This window comes from Nyctereutes procyonoides, unplaced genomic scaffold, assembly GCF_905146905.1.
Source record: "Nyctereutes procyonoides isolate TBG_1078 unplaced genomic scaffold, NYPRO_anot_genome, whole genome shotgun sequence".
Taxonomy (NCBI): Eukaryota; Metazoa; Chordata; class Mammalia; order Carnivora; family Canidae; genus Nyctereutes; species Nyctereutes procyonoides.
This window is the reverse complement of record NW_026575131.1, coordinates 19,700,387-19,715,366: the sequence shown is the minus strand read 5'-3', so window position 1 is coordinate 19,715,366 and position 14,980 is coordinate 19,700,387. Positions and strand designations below refer to the sequence as shown.

At 34.5% G+C, this 14,980-nt stretch overlaps 1 protein-coding gene across 1 annotated transcript in view; it reads right to left on the bottom strand.

The window, feature by feature from the left end:
* Window positions 1-14,980, bottom strand: part of RYBP (RING1 and YY1 binding protein) — a 77,577-nt gene that overhangs the window by 41,691 nt on the left and 20,906 nt on the right. The gene's annotated exons all lie outside the window — the stretch shown is intronic.

Below are 14,980 nucleotides of genomic sequence, written 5' to 3'. Positions count from 1 at the left end.
ATGCAATTAGTAAGCCTCTCAGATGATGATGTATTTATTTAAAACAAAGCTTTGTAAAAAAAAAAAAAATTACAGACTGCAAATTGGAGGATTTAGAGCTGAAAAGCATTGCTGAGCTCTAATAAGTAGAAGCCTCTCATTGTACAAATTAGAAAACAAAAGCCAGAGAAGGTGTGACTTGCCCAGAGTCACAGGTGGTACTCAGGCAGTCCTCACACTGAACTCCAGACTTCCCAGGCATTCTCCATGTAACAACTTGTCCTCTTTTTAGGAAACATACCCCACTTCAAAAAACAGACTTTATAATGAAGCAATAATCAGCAAAAGCAATGATGAGGAACAAAAAGTATTACTTTATAACACTCCCCAAACAGTATTTACATTCACATGAACACATCTTACAACAACTAAGCTTAACTGGTTGTATTTCGCTATTAGTTTAGTCTAAAAATACTATTAATGTGTTTACTCTATTACTGACATATTGCCCTCATCAGTGAGAAACAGATTACTACCAGAAGTATTTTCTAATATGCTAAGAACATCGAACTTACAGATACCAATTTTGTAGGAATTAAAAAAAAAACCACTACATCGTTATGGTTTCTATAAGAAGATATTTCACAAGTTCAACCGTAATAACATCTTGTGTCTCATTTAACTTGCTTTACCAGAATGAATAATCCAAGTCTGAATTTACTTGACTCAAGTCCAAGTATTGTCATTATTTCATTTAATAGTGGTTGTTACCTACCCTAGTGGTTGCTGTGATGTATTTAGAAACTTTAAAGTATATCCCAAACTACACAGATACCTCAGAACACAAACCTAAGAACGACTTACATATAAGAAAAATGATTAATCAACTCTAGCACAGATGAAAAATTCTAGAATAGCAAAAATTAAGGATAATTCAGCCAATTATAAATCTGATGAGCAGCTTAATAGGTATCTTTAGAAACTAAAGATAAAAGAGTTAAAAGAGGATTCTCCCACATACCATGAAACCATTTCATAAGTGACCATTACTACATACACACACATTGGCAATGCTAAAGGCCAAGATCTACAGGGAGACAAAAATGAGGCTGGCTCACTCTTATCATTGTCAGAAGATTCAGGATTCCAATCAATCCTTGTGCAGCTATACTAACTTGTGAATAAGAAACAATACACATTTTTTCCTGTATTGCACCAAAAGAAATTCCATTATTTGTTAGCAGGTTTACCTTTTACAGCACATTTATCCTTAAATGTAGTCCAGCAGTCTTCCTTGCCCAAACACCCTCCCCTTCCTACTCCCAAAGACACCAACAAACAAGTGTTATTAGAGAAAATTCTTCAAAAACAGAAAAACAAAATCCATCATCAACTCCAACTAAATGCTGTGAAGAAAAACTTAACTCATACAGTGAAAATGTAGCCAGTGAGCAAAACCATGGCGCTTGGGGAAAAAAACTAAAACAAGGAAGTTAATTCTAGTCACCTGCTTGTTCCACTACCCACCTTTCTTCAACAGCCTACAAACATGCTTCCTGGTTCATAACTGGGGGAAAGCATCCACGTCACCTGGGAGCAGGACCCTATCCACTCAGTTTCCTAGACAATAGGTGGCAAGAGGACAGAATCAGACTGCCTACACAGCTAGGTGCTGCTGTGCTAGCTGCAGCCTAACTAAAAGCTTGGGGTTAACGCAATGGGACCCGTCACCATAGAAGGCCTCAAAACTGTTACCTGAAATCTGTTTCTGGCAAACTCCAAGATAGTAGATGTTTAAAAGATTATAGCATGCTTATTAAAACACCTTCCCGTATTTTTACTTCTGTGCATCAATTACGTTGGAAAAAACCTGTTAACTAAGTTATAGGTCTACAGAAGCCAACCCTCCATATCTACAAGATGAACCTCCACCCAGCCGTGTATAATATCCAGCAAAGGAGACACCTGGCAAAAAGGCACATCTAGTTCTCTGGTGGGAATGACTCTGCCCATGAGCTTAACATGTTACTCCACCCAACACTACTCCAAATGCCGCACTCTCTCTCTCACAGAATTCTCATGTAAGAAGCTTTTCAGTGAAGCAATTACTAAATTCCTACTAAACCTCCCCTTATCCTTTCATTAAACTTGAGATCTGTTGTTTTGCTTCCTAGTACCAAGAAAAATCTGTAACTTCTGCAAGCAACAATCTGCCTGTGAAGCCAGCAGTGCACACTCCGCAGTCCATCCTGTCCTGAGAGGCGATCTGAACCCCTCCAGTTTCTCATGATCATTCTCAGAGTCACTTTAACGGGGTAAGTCTGTATATGTTTATACGATCCCAAAGCAGGACTGTTCTGGGCACAGAAGAGTTCATAAAAAATGGCTGATATGAGGCAGTGCTAAGTATATGGAAGAAGTACTCAAGTATCTTTTTAACTTGTACCCATTTTGATATGCACCAAGAGGTTTACTTTTAATTTTCATCCCTGTGCTAACTTCTATGTATTAAGATGATGAATGGGTATAAGAAGTCCAACCCTAATGCCATAATTAGGTTATAATTTGCATTCTTTCCCTTAAAGATTTTCCTTAACAATATTTACTCAAAAATCTGCCCTGCATTGATAATTTTACTAGTACACTGATGATGGCAACTAAGATGAAATGGAGACATTCAGGTATAAAGGGAAGAAAAAAAGATGACAAAAAATTAATACCTCTGAAGCCACAATTGCACTGCAATTTATTTCCAGATAGCAATTTTTAAAAAGCTTGTTGCAACAATAAAGTCTACATTAAAAAGCCTCAAAAAGGAGAAATATGAGAGCCTTTTTATTTCTTCTCCTAGGAGTTCTAAAAAGAGTGAAGATAGAAACAGTTCAAACAGACACTGGTTCCCCACTAGCCTGCTTTTCTAATAATAATCGGATGGCATGTGGCACTCATTCTAGAATGTGTGTGTGTGTGTATACGTGTGTGTGTGTGTGTGTGTGTGTGTAGTGCATCTCAATTAAGCTGATATTTTTCTTCAAGAAAATGTCCTGAACAGGCCTACGGTGAAAGTATTACTTGCTTTTTCACTGTAAACAAATGATGAAAACAAAACTGCTCACACATGATTTAGAATCCATTCAGAAGGTTCTGGGGCAGAAACATAGATACTATAAGCTGTTTTTTTCATTGTTGGGTAAGAAAACTAAAAAAAAACAAGAAAAGACTCGAGGCAGTAACCAAGCATCATTTTAGAAACAGTAATAAAAGTTCATGATGTAAATATAAATATATATTGTTCTTTCACTGGCAAAATTACCTTTTAATAAGACAAAAAATATAACTGGACTTCATCACAATTAAAAACTTTTGCTCTTCAAAAGACACAAGAAAATGAAAAATTATATATATTATATATACTTGATAGATGACACAGTATATCCAGAATATAGAAAAAAGTATTACAAACTCTGAACACAGTTCAAGAAATGGACAAAATATCTGAATAGACATCTGACCAAAGAACATATACAAATGGCTAATAAGCATTAAGAAAAGATATTCAATATCAGTCATTTGAAAAATACCAATTAAAACCACAATACATCCACTAAAAATTAGGCTATAATCCGAAGTGCTGGTGAGGACATGGAGAAACTGGAACCCTCCTATGTTGTTGGTATAATATAAAATAGTACAAGCACTTTGGAAAACAGTTCAACAGCTTCTTCAAAGGTTAGACATGAAATTACAAGTCAGCAGTTTATCTAGGTTATCTACTCAAGAGAAACCCAAGTCTGTGCAAATATTTATAGCAGCACTACTCTTACTCTTAACAGCCAGAAATTGCAAACAATCCTGATCCATTAACTGGTGAGTAATGAAAATGTAGCTTATCCATTCAATGAAATACTCCCCAGCAATAAGATGGACAAATATAAAAAACATTATGCTAAGTCAGAGTCAGAGAAGTGAGCCATCAAAGACTACACACAGAACTATTCCAGTTATTTCTACAGAGACTAAAAGCTCAGCTGCTGCCTGGAGAGTAAGGACTGACTGCAAACAGGCAAATGGGAACTTTCTGAGGTGATCTAAGTATTCTAGAACTCAACTGTACAACTGTATAAATTTGCTAAAATTCATTAAAATTGACAGGTGAATTGTATAGTAAATTATAATGTAAAAAAAGATGTTATAAGTGAAAAATTTAACCCAACCCTCCAAAAAGTTAATATAGAAGCTAATTTAATTTTCAAAATATTCTCATATTTACCAAAGATAAGAGATGTTTTCAAACACAAATTGTATTAGAATTAAAAGGAATTCAAGATGATAGTTTTCCTTTTAAGGCATATTGTTTAGCAATGCCAAACACAGCAGATATTTCAATCTCATCTATACAAAACCCAATTGCTCGTACACTTGGGCATTTACTCTGGAGAAAGACCTATGTTTACATGAAAACCTGTATATAAATGTTTATAGCAGCTTTATTTGATCATAGTCTAAAACTGAAAACAACACAAATGTCCTTCAATGGGTGGATGTCACAGCTCTGGTACATTCATATGATGGAATACCACTAAATATAAAGAGGAATGAACTACTTATACATACAACATGAACAGACTATAAGTGAAAAAAATCCAATCTTAGAGGGTAACATATGATTCCATTTACAAAACATTCTTAAAATGCCAAAATCATTGAGATAGAGACCAGTTAGCAGTGGTTGTCAGAGAGGCTGGGAGCAGAGGAGGGAACTGTAACTCTAACAGAGTAGCATGGGGGTTTCTTGTGATGGGCTTATTCTGTATCTTTACTATGATGGTGGCCGTCATACTACACGTATGGTAACATTACCTACAACTAAATATGCATACACACATGCACTCTCATTCTCTCTCACTTCCTCTATCTCACAACACCACAGATAGGTCCAAGTAAAACTTAGAAACCCCAAATAAAGTCTGGATTGTGTCAGTGTCAAATTTTCTGGATGTAATATTGTGTTCTACAGTAACTCAAGATGTTATCACTGGGAAAAACAGGATAAAGGGTCTCTGAAATGTCTCTGAAAGAATTTCTTACGACTGTATATAAATCTACAAATATTTCAAGATAAAGTTTTTTTTAAGTTAAAATAATCAACATAGTATATTTGTACTGCTACTTCTTGGAATACCGATACCTCACATATTCTGACCTCACATATTCTGACGCTGCATTACATTTAAATGTTGCAATATAGTACTCTTTTTTTATGGGGTATAAACCTTCTGAACAGAAGTAGACCAAATCAATCATTAACTACTGATTTTTAAACATGAGAGAACAAAGATAGGAAAGAAATTCAGCACTTAAAACTTCTACACCAAGCTGCATAAAACAATCTCTAGAGGTAGATTTAAATTTTTACCAAAAAAACCCAGGAACAATTTCTTCAGAAAGGTATTTTCTACAGTGTGGTATAGATGAGGCCATGCCTTCAAGACTATAGGACACACAAAAAGGCACACCTTTTATTATTAATTTCAAGTTTATCAAGTGAGTGCAAATCACTAAGCTGGGTTCTTAGTGCCTTAACACCTTAAACTCCCATCTGGAAAGATGCCTGGTTAGTGGAGAGAAGTATCACAATAAACTGCCATTCTGCTTATACTTTAGTTTTTTAGGAGTTCAATTTCATCTTCATTTCTTAACTCCACATAAAGTGTGCAAAGCTATATCCCTTCAATCTAGTAACTGTTGGCACCCAGCAAGTCTTCAAATGCAATGGACAGCTGCCAGGAAAAGGAGGGCTGACAGTAAAGGTGGGAAACCTTCCTCTCCATTTCAAAGTAAAGAGCAAGAGTAAAGGAGTCATTTGAAAACTGTAACATTACCTGATATTTATAACAACAGAAAGGAAAGCAAGGTGGGCACAAGGTGGGTCCTTTTGCACCCTGAAATAAACAGGTAACTAAAGACAAAGGATAGAAAACACGAGAAGAGACTATAAAGGAACCAAAAGAACACCAGAATTCAAATTATAACTCAGGGGACAATATCTAGAAGATTAAACCTTCTTAACATTCCAACATGGTTAACAAATAGAGAAGGATTTCAAACACCTAACAAACATACAAAAAGTAAACTTCTGGATAAGGGAAATGTAAACTAAAAGAATAAAATACCATTTCCCACCCTACATTTTCCACTCTCTTTTCTAAATCTGAACTCTGATCACCCCAACTGTTGGTATTATATAGGAAAACTGGAACTCTGCTGCTCGCAAAAACACTTTAGAGGTCAATTTAATAATTCTTAATGCTGAAAAGGCCCATATCTTATAATCCAGTAATTCCACTTAAAGATCTCTAACCTAAAGATCTCTTGTATTTGTCACAAGATGTGTACAAAGATGCTCACAACAGTGGAATTCGTAATAAGGACAAGGAGAAGCTACCTAAACAGATAACCTGTATTTTATCCAAGGAAACCCTACGTAACAGTTCAAATGTGCAAGCTAGATTCTATCAACATGGTTCTATCTCAGACAATGCTAACTGGGAAGAAAACCGCCCCCCCCCCACACACACACACGGTGCAAAAAGTTATGCACATTTAGTCTTTCCAAACTAGAGGAAAAAAAAAGGTTTATACTGATGATGAATTCATACAAACACATACCAAAAAAACAGGCAAATATGCAAGAATAATACACATCTCCTTCAGTAATAGTTGTTGGGGAAGGCACTGAGGGAAAAAAAGTCAGTAGAGGTGCTCACTGTTTAAATTTCTGCTAGAAAAAAATAAAATAAATTTCTGCTAGATATTCTCTAAACATTTTAATAAAAACTATACAAATCAAATATAGGAAAAATGTTAACATTTATTAAAATTAGGTGATAGGTATATATTACTTTTTGTTTTTCTATTCTTTTAAAAGATTTTTTTTCCTAATGTTTTAAAAGGGGGTAGTATATTAAGTCCAAGAAAAAAAGGAGATACAAGTTCTCTCAGAAATCAAGAGACATTACAAGTCTTATAGGTATCGAAAGGATAAGGGAAACTTATGAACAATTAATGTGTAAGTTTGATAAAACCTTTCCGAATTACCAAAGCTTATATAATAGGTAACATAAATAGACCTATTAAATAAATAAACCTAAATATATTTTAAAAACTGCTGTGTACTTAAAAACTTCAACAATTAAAACAATAAAACCAAAATAACCCCCAACCAAGAAGACTTCATTGAATTTCTACCAAAAATTTAAGAATTCTACAAATTCTTCCACAAGAAAAAGAACACTTTTCAACTCAATGACATAAAACCAGCATTACTAGAACACCAGAAATAACAACACAAGAATACTATAGAGCTCTCTCAAGAACATGGAACCAAAACTTCTTAAGAAATTAGAAAATTGAATCCAGCAATATCTAAAAAGGATAATACATGATGAAGTGAGTTTACACGAGTGCAAAATTGTTTCAGTATCTGAAAAATGAAAATAACTCACTATGCCAATATATTAAAGAAAAACTGTATGCTCGTAGTAATACATGAAGCATCAATAAAACTCAACATGATTCATAATCATAACTTTTAAAAAGCCAGCAAACTAAGCCTTCTAGTCAATATTGTACTAGTGGCCCAGGAGTATACAATTGGGAGGGGGGATATTACCCTCACTACAGAAAGTTCTATTGCTATTGGACTGTGCTGATCTACAGATTCAATGCAATCCTGTCAAAATCCCACCAAATTTCACAGGAGTTAAGTATGGAACAGGAGGACCTCATATACTCAAAACAAATTCTGAAAAAGAAGCACCAAGCTGAAGGACTGATGTTACTGGATTTCATGATTTATGCTGATTTCTTACAGTATTTAATTTTTTTTTTTAATTTACAATAGTCATACAGAGAGAGAGAGAGGCAGAGACACAGGCGGAGGGAGAAGCAGGCTCCATGCACCGGGAGCCCGACGTGGGATTCGATCCTGGATCTCCAGGATCGCGCCCTGGGCCAAAGGCAGGCGCCAAACCGCTGCGCCACCCAGGGATCCCTGATTTCTTACAGTATTTAAAGACAGTGTGGTATTGGCAAAAGGACAACAAAGTCCAGAATTATATACAAACATATATATGATCATTTTTAAACAAAGAAACCAATGTATTTCGATAAGGGAGAGTCTTTCAACAAATGGTATAGAAAAAGCTGGGACGTCCATACGTAAAAATTAAGAACTTCAATCTATACTTAATCCATATATTAAGAATTACCTCAAAATGGATCAAACACCTAAATGTAAAAATTTCAAAGCTATTATAAAACTTCTGAGAAAACAAAGGAAAATCTTTAAGACCCCAGTCTATGCTAAGATTCCTTGGATCTTAAAAGCATAAACTGCAGAAGAAAAGAAATACATATGAGTTTCAAAAAACTAACAATTTCCATTCTTTGAAAGACACCATTTCCCCAGTTTTATTGAGAAATAACTGACACACATCACCGTATAAGTCTATGGTGCAGAGCATGATGGTTTGATTTATACATATCATAAAATGACTACTACACCCATCATCTCATATAAATACAATAGAAAGAAAAAAGTTTCTCCTTGTGGTAAGAATTCTTCAGAATTCACTCTTTTTAACAAGTTTCCTATACACCATAACAGAATTATGGTCATCATGCTGTACATTTCATCCTTAGTATTTATTTAAAACTTGGCCACTTTCCTCGAATTCCCTCTACCCCCCTGAAAGACATCATTAAGAAAATGAAAACCCAGGCTAGGAGAAAAAACATGCAAAATACGTATCTAATAAAACTGTTATTCAGAATATATGAAAACTTCTAAAAGCTGAACGCAATTTAAAAATGGGCAAAAAAAATCTGAAGTAATTTCTCCAGAGATACATGGGTGACTTACATAAACAAATGAAAAAAGACTTCTCATTAGTTGTTAAGGAAATGGAAATTAAAACTACAATGGTGTACCACTAACATCTAATATATTGGTTATTAAAAACAAACAAACAGCTGGGGATGTCAAATACTGAGGACACATAGAGACGGGGATTTCTACACTGTTGATCAAAACCAAAATGGTACTTTTGGAGATGATGCAAATATTGTTTTGATTGTAATTACAAGGCTAAATTCATAAAATTGACAGACCTGTAACCAAAAAGGATTAATATTACTGTATATGAGTACCTCTTATACATCTGACCTAAAAAAAATTCTCATATTTTTCTCATATATTTCTTTCAAATTGTTTAACATTTCAGTTTTCCAAATTCAATTCAAACGTTTCTAACTCCTCTCATCATGTACTTCTAAACGGCCCCCTTAAAACCTCATATAACCAAACCAGTTTGATCAAACCAACTCCAAAAGACAACCGAATGTTCCATATGACTAGACAATCTGTTTCCAATGCATAGTATTGTATAGCTAATCAGATAAGCTTCAAAAAGGATAAAGGCATGTAAAACATTCCACCTCTGCCAAAGTACTACAGGTGCTCCATAATTATCTATGAAGAAAATCATCAAGAGGAATAATCAAATAAAAGGTCTCTAAAAACAAAGGAAATCTTACAAAGGGTAAGGGAGTGTTACACATGTGATGGTAACAACAAAAAACCTCCAACCCACACTCATACATACCTCCCACTGGGAGAAATTAGGTGAGCAGAACAGAAACATATCAAGAGAAAGCTAATTCACACCCTGATTCCCCTCATATCAAATTTCCCTGTCATGCAAACCTAATCACAGACTTCTTACGACAACATACAAGCACTGAAAGTCTAAGATAGTTAAAACAGTTTACGAGCTACTACAGTATTTCACAAAAGTGCCTAAAGAGAGAAAAATGAGAGCTGGAAATTGAGAAGAAACCATTCTTATTTCATTATGAAAAACACATGTGCCTACCATAGTTCTTTATCTTAAATGTTAAAAACCCTAAAATCTAAGGCAGTCACACTCATACTGCATAGAGTGCAGAGAAATACCTCTAATCATCTTCCTAATGCATGGTTTGTCAGAAAGGTGGTACAGTTGGGTGGCAAGAAGACAAAGCTAGTCCAGGAGTCGAGTCCAGGTTCCATTACTACTAACCTGTTTCATGAGTTGGGGTCAGTCAGTTACTTAATCTCACCAAATTCTAGTTTTTCTAGATGGAATGGCTGGATAAAAATATCTCTAAAGGCCCATTAGAAAGAAATTTTTCCATGGAGGAGGAACAGTAGCCCAGGGCAATTCAAAGAATTCTAGCTCTTCTTGGCCAGATAGGACTATAGCCATTATGAATGTGGATTTAACATTAGCTAGTTTTATAAAACTGTACATTATTTATTTCCCAATTGCATATGGACTTTAAGTAGAAAGCACAATGCTGCTCAACAAGCCCTAAGCACAAAAAACACGTAGAGAACAATATCAAGGCCATCATAATCAAATTGCTAAAGGCCAGAGGTATAGAGAAATCTTAAAAAGCAACAAAGACACACTCCGTAGAGAAAGGAAAAAAGGGGAATGACAGATTACTCGTCAGAAATAATGAAACCCAAAAATAATGGAATAACACCTTTAAACTAGTAAAAGGAGTCCACTGAACCTAGAATTCTATACCCATTGAAAACAACAACAAGAAACTGGAAGCCTCATACGTTGTTGGTCTAATATAAAATGGTGCAGCCATTCTGGAAAAGAGTGGTAGACTTCAAAGAATTAAAGAGTTATCATTTGTCCCATCAACTCCAATTCTAGGTATATACCTCAGAGAAATTAAAACACGTATCCATACAAAAATGTGTATACTCATGTTCATGGCAAAATTATTCATAATAGCCAAAAGGTGGAAAAATTCAAAATAATCACCAACCGAATAAACAAAATGTGGTGTATCTATACAATAGGATATTATTTGGCTATTAACAGGAATGGGTGCTGACACATGCTACAACATACATGTTTCCAAGGTGAGTCTTAGAAACATTATGGTAGTGAAAGAATCCAGTCACAAAAACCACATGTGATATGATTCCACTTAACACAAAATACCCAGAACCAGCAAATCTTTAGAGAGAGTTTAACAGTGGTTCGCTAGGAGTGGGGATGGCTGTGTGGTGGGGAGTGGGGGCACCCTGAAAGGTGACAACTAGAAAGTACGGGATTTCTTTTGAGGGTGATGAAATGAGGCCACAGTTCATGATTCTGTGAATATACTACACACCAGTAACTACACACTTTAAATAGATGAACTGTATAATATATGCATCGCAGCTTCAAAAAGCTGTTATCAGAAGAAAGCAAGAAAAACTTCTTAACTATAAGGAATATTAAAAGGAAGTCCTTCGGGCAGAAGAAATACAACCACATGGACATCTGCACACACAAAGGAATGAAGAGTACCAGAAATGGTAAATATGTGGAAGAGTATAAAAGATTTCTTCTGTCATATTTTGCAATCTCATTAAAAGATAAGTTGACTACATAAAAATTACGTTATGGAGGATGGCAACAGCAGTAGCAGCAGAAAGGCTAGGTATGGGAAAGTGGAAGTGAACGACCCTAAGGTTCTTATACTACGGATGACACTTGAACAACACAGGTTTAAACTGTGCGGGTCCAATTACAAGTGGATTTTTTTTTTCCCTCGAAAAACACAATATTGTAAATGTATTTTCTCTTCCTAATGATTTTCTTAACTTTTTCTTTTCTCTAACTTGCTTTATTATAAAAATACACTGTATAATACATATCGCATATAAAATATGTGCTAATTTGTTTATGTTATTGATCAGGCTTCCTGTAAATAGCCTATTAAGTACTTAATTTTGGGGGGATTCCTAAGTTATATCTAGATTTCAACTACATGTGGGGTCAGCACCCCTGCGACCCAGGGTGTTCAAAGGTCAATTGGATGTGTAAAGAAGTTTATCTCTTGAAGATAATCTGTGGTATTAACGATGTATACTAAAGCAAAGAGTTATAGCTAAAAAGAAAGGACATAAACTGGATTTTTAAAAAAACACTCAACTAAGCCAAAGACAGCAAGAAGTAAAGGGAAAGACGATGAGTGGGAAAAATAGAAACAAACAGCAAGACAGATTTAAAACCAATCGCATCAAAAAAGAATAAAATAAAATAAAACCAATCGTATCAATAATCACATTAAATGTAAATGGTCTCTTAAAAAGGGCAAAGACTATGATGTTTAACTACAAAAAAGAACCCAATTATATCTGCCTATAAGAAATCCATGTCAAATATAAAGATACAAATATGGCAAAAGATATACCATGCTAACCCTACTTATTTATTGAATCTATGTAATATAGGACAAAGTAGTATCACAGCAAAAAAAATTACCAGTGACACAGGTGATTTCATAATGACACAGGGCTCAATTCCTCAAGACAATTCTAGATTTTTATCCATATAAAAGGAAATTAAACTAGAAGTAAAAAACAGAAGGATAACTGGAAAATCCTCACATAGTTGGAAATGAAGCAACAACTGAAAATAATCCATCAGCCAAAAGAGAAAGGGAAAATCAGAAAATATTTTGAACCAAATGAAGATGAAATACATTATCAAATTTTATGGATTGTAACTAAAGTCATAGTTGAGAAAGAAATTTATAGCATCCAATGCCTATACATTAGGGGCTCCTGGGTGGCTCAGTGGTTGAGCATCTGCCTTCGGCTCGGATGTGATCCCCGCATCCTGGGATCAAGTCCCACATCAGGCTCCCCACAGGGAGCCTGCTTTTCTCCCTCTAGGTCCCTGCCTCTCTCTCTCTCTCTCTCTCTCTCTCTCACTCATGAATAAATAAAATTTTTTTTAAAAAAGGCCAATACATGAAAAAGAGTTCTTAAATAGACGACCAGACTGATACTTTAGGAAACTAGGAAGAGCAAATGAAACTCAAAATAAGCAAAATAAAGATCAAATTAGAAATCAATGGAAAACAAGAGAAACAAAGAAAAAAACAGTAAAAGATCAATACAATTCTGATAAGCCAGACTCATCAGAAAGAGAAGACACAAATCACCAGTGAGGAATAAGGTGATTATCTCCATAGGTGCTACAGATATTAAAAAGGATGATATGGGAATATTATCAACAGCTTTACTTCAATAAAATGAGCAAATTCTGACATTCCTTTAAAGGCAGAAACTGCCAAAGCTCATCCAAAAGGAAACAAATAATCTAAATATTCCTATATACCTACAGAAATTTAATTTGTAGTTAAAACCTCCATAAAGAAACTCGAGGCCCAGATGGCTTCACTGGTGAATTTTAACAAACCTTTAAGAAGAAATAATACCAATTATATACTAACTCGTCCAGAAAAATCATGAGTTTCCAACTCCTTCTGAGACCCACATCAATCTGAATACAAAACCACATATATTACAAGGTAAGAAAACTAGACCAATGTCCTTCATGAGTATAGATACAAATATCCTTAAAAAAAATAATAATCTGTCATGGATTACTGCCAAAAGAATACATCATGACAAAGTGGGATTTTTCCCAGAAATGCAAGGTTCGTTTAAAATCCAAAAATCAATGTAACTGATTATGTACAATGTAATTGTACAATGTAATTCAGCATTAAGTATATGGAAAAACTGTATGACTATCTTAATAGATGCAGGAGATACAGAGCAGGGAAATGTACTTGTCAATTCTTTAATCAAAAAACCCTTAGAAAAGAACTTCCTCAACCTACCAAAAACTACAGCTAATACCATACTTAACAGTAAAAGACTGAATGCCTTACTCCCTTAAAATTTAAGAACAGTGCAAGGATGTCAACTCTTTACTAGTTCTAGTCAACACTGTTCTGAAGAGTTAACCTGCTTAACTAGTTTGCAAGAAAAAGGCATCCAAATTGGAAAAGTAAAATTGAAAATTCACAGATAAAATCATCTATGGAAAAAACCGCAAAATCCACAAAAAAGCTAGTAGAATAGGAAAGTTTAGTAAAGATGCAGTACACGACTAAAAAATAACTATTTGTATAAATCATCTAAAAACCACCAAAAATTGAAATCTTTAAAGTAAAATACACAGCACAAAAAATGTGAAACACTTTGTGATGAATTTGACACAGAATATGCAAAAGATTTATAGACTAAAACACACAAAGCATTGTTGAGAAGATCTAAATAGGAGACCTACATGATTTTCAGGGATTGGAATACTGAATCTGATGTGGTTAAGATGTCAGTTTTCTACAAATTCAATGCATTCCAATAAAAATCCCAGCAGGCTTTTTAAATAGAAACTGACAAGGTGATTCTAAAATTTATTTGCAAATACAAAGGACCTAGAAAAGCCAAAATAACTTTAAGAATGAACAATATTAGAAGTCCCAAAATCCCGGATTTCAAGACCTTAAACACACACACACTGAGACAGTACAGTACCAATGTAAAAGACAGTAAACTGATGGAACGGAGTCCAGAAACATAGTACCAATGTAAAGACAAGTAGATTGATAGAAGAGAGTCCAGAAACAGCATCATATATACACCCATTGATTTTCACCAAAATGCCAAGGAAATTCAATGAAGAAAGAATAATCTTTTCAATAAATGATCCAGAATAACAGGATGGCTGTATGTTTAAAATAAAAAAAACATTTAACTCACCCTTATAAACCTGTATACAATTATCAGTTCAAAATAGACTAAGGACCCAATATTAAGAGTTAAAACTATAAAACTCCTACAAGCAAAAATCTGAGAAAATCTTGGTGATGTTGGGTTTGGCAAAGACTTCTTAAAAATGACAAAAAGTAAAAAGTAATAAAAGAAAAAATAATAAATTGGACTTCATCTAACCTAGTGTTCAACACTTTTAAAACATACATTGGAATCTAGAACAAAGAACTCAATTCAGTAAGTCGAACAATCATTTAAAAATGAGTAAAAGATATGAAAAAAGAACTTAAAATATACAGATGGGAAATAAGCACGTGA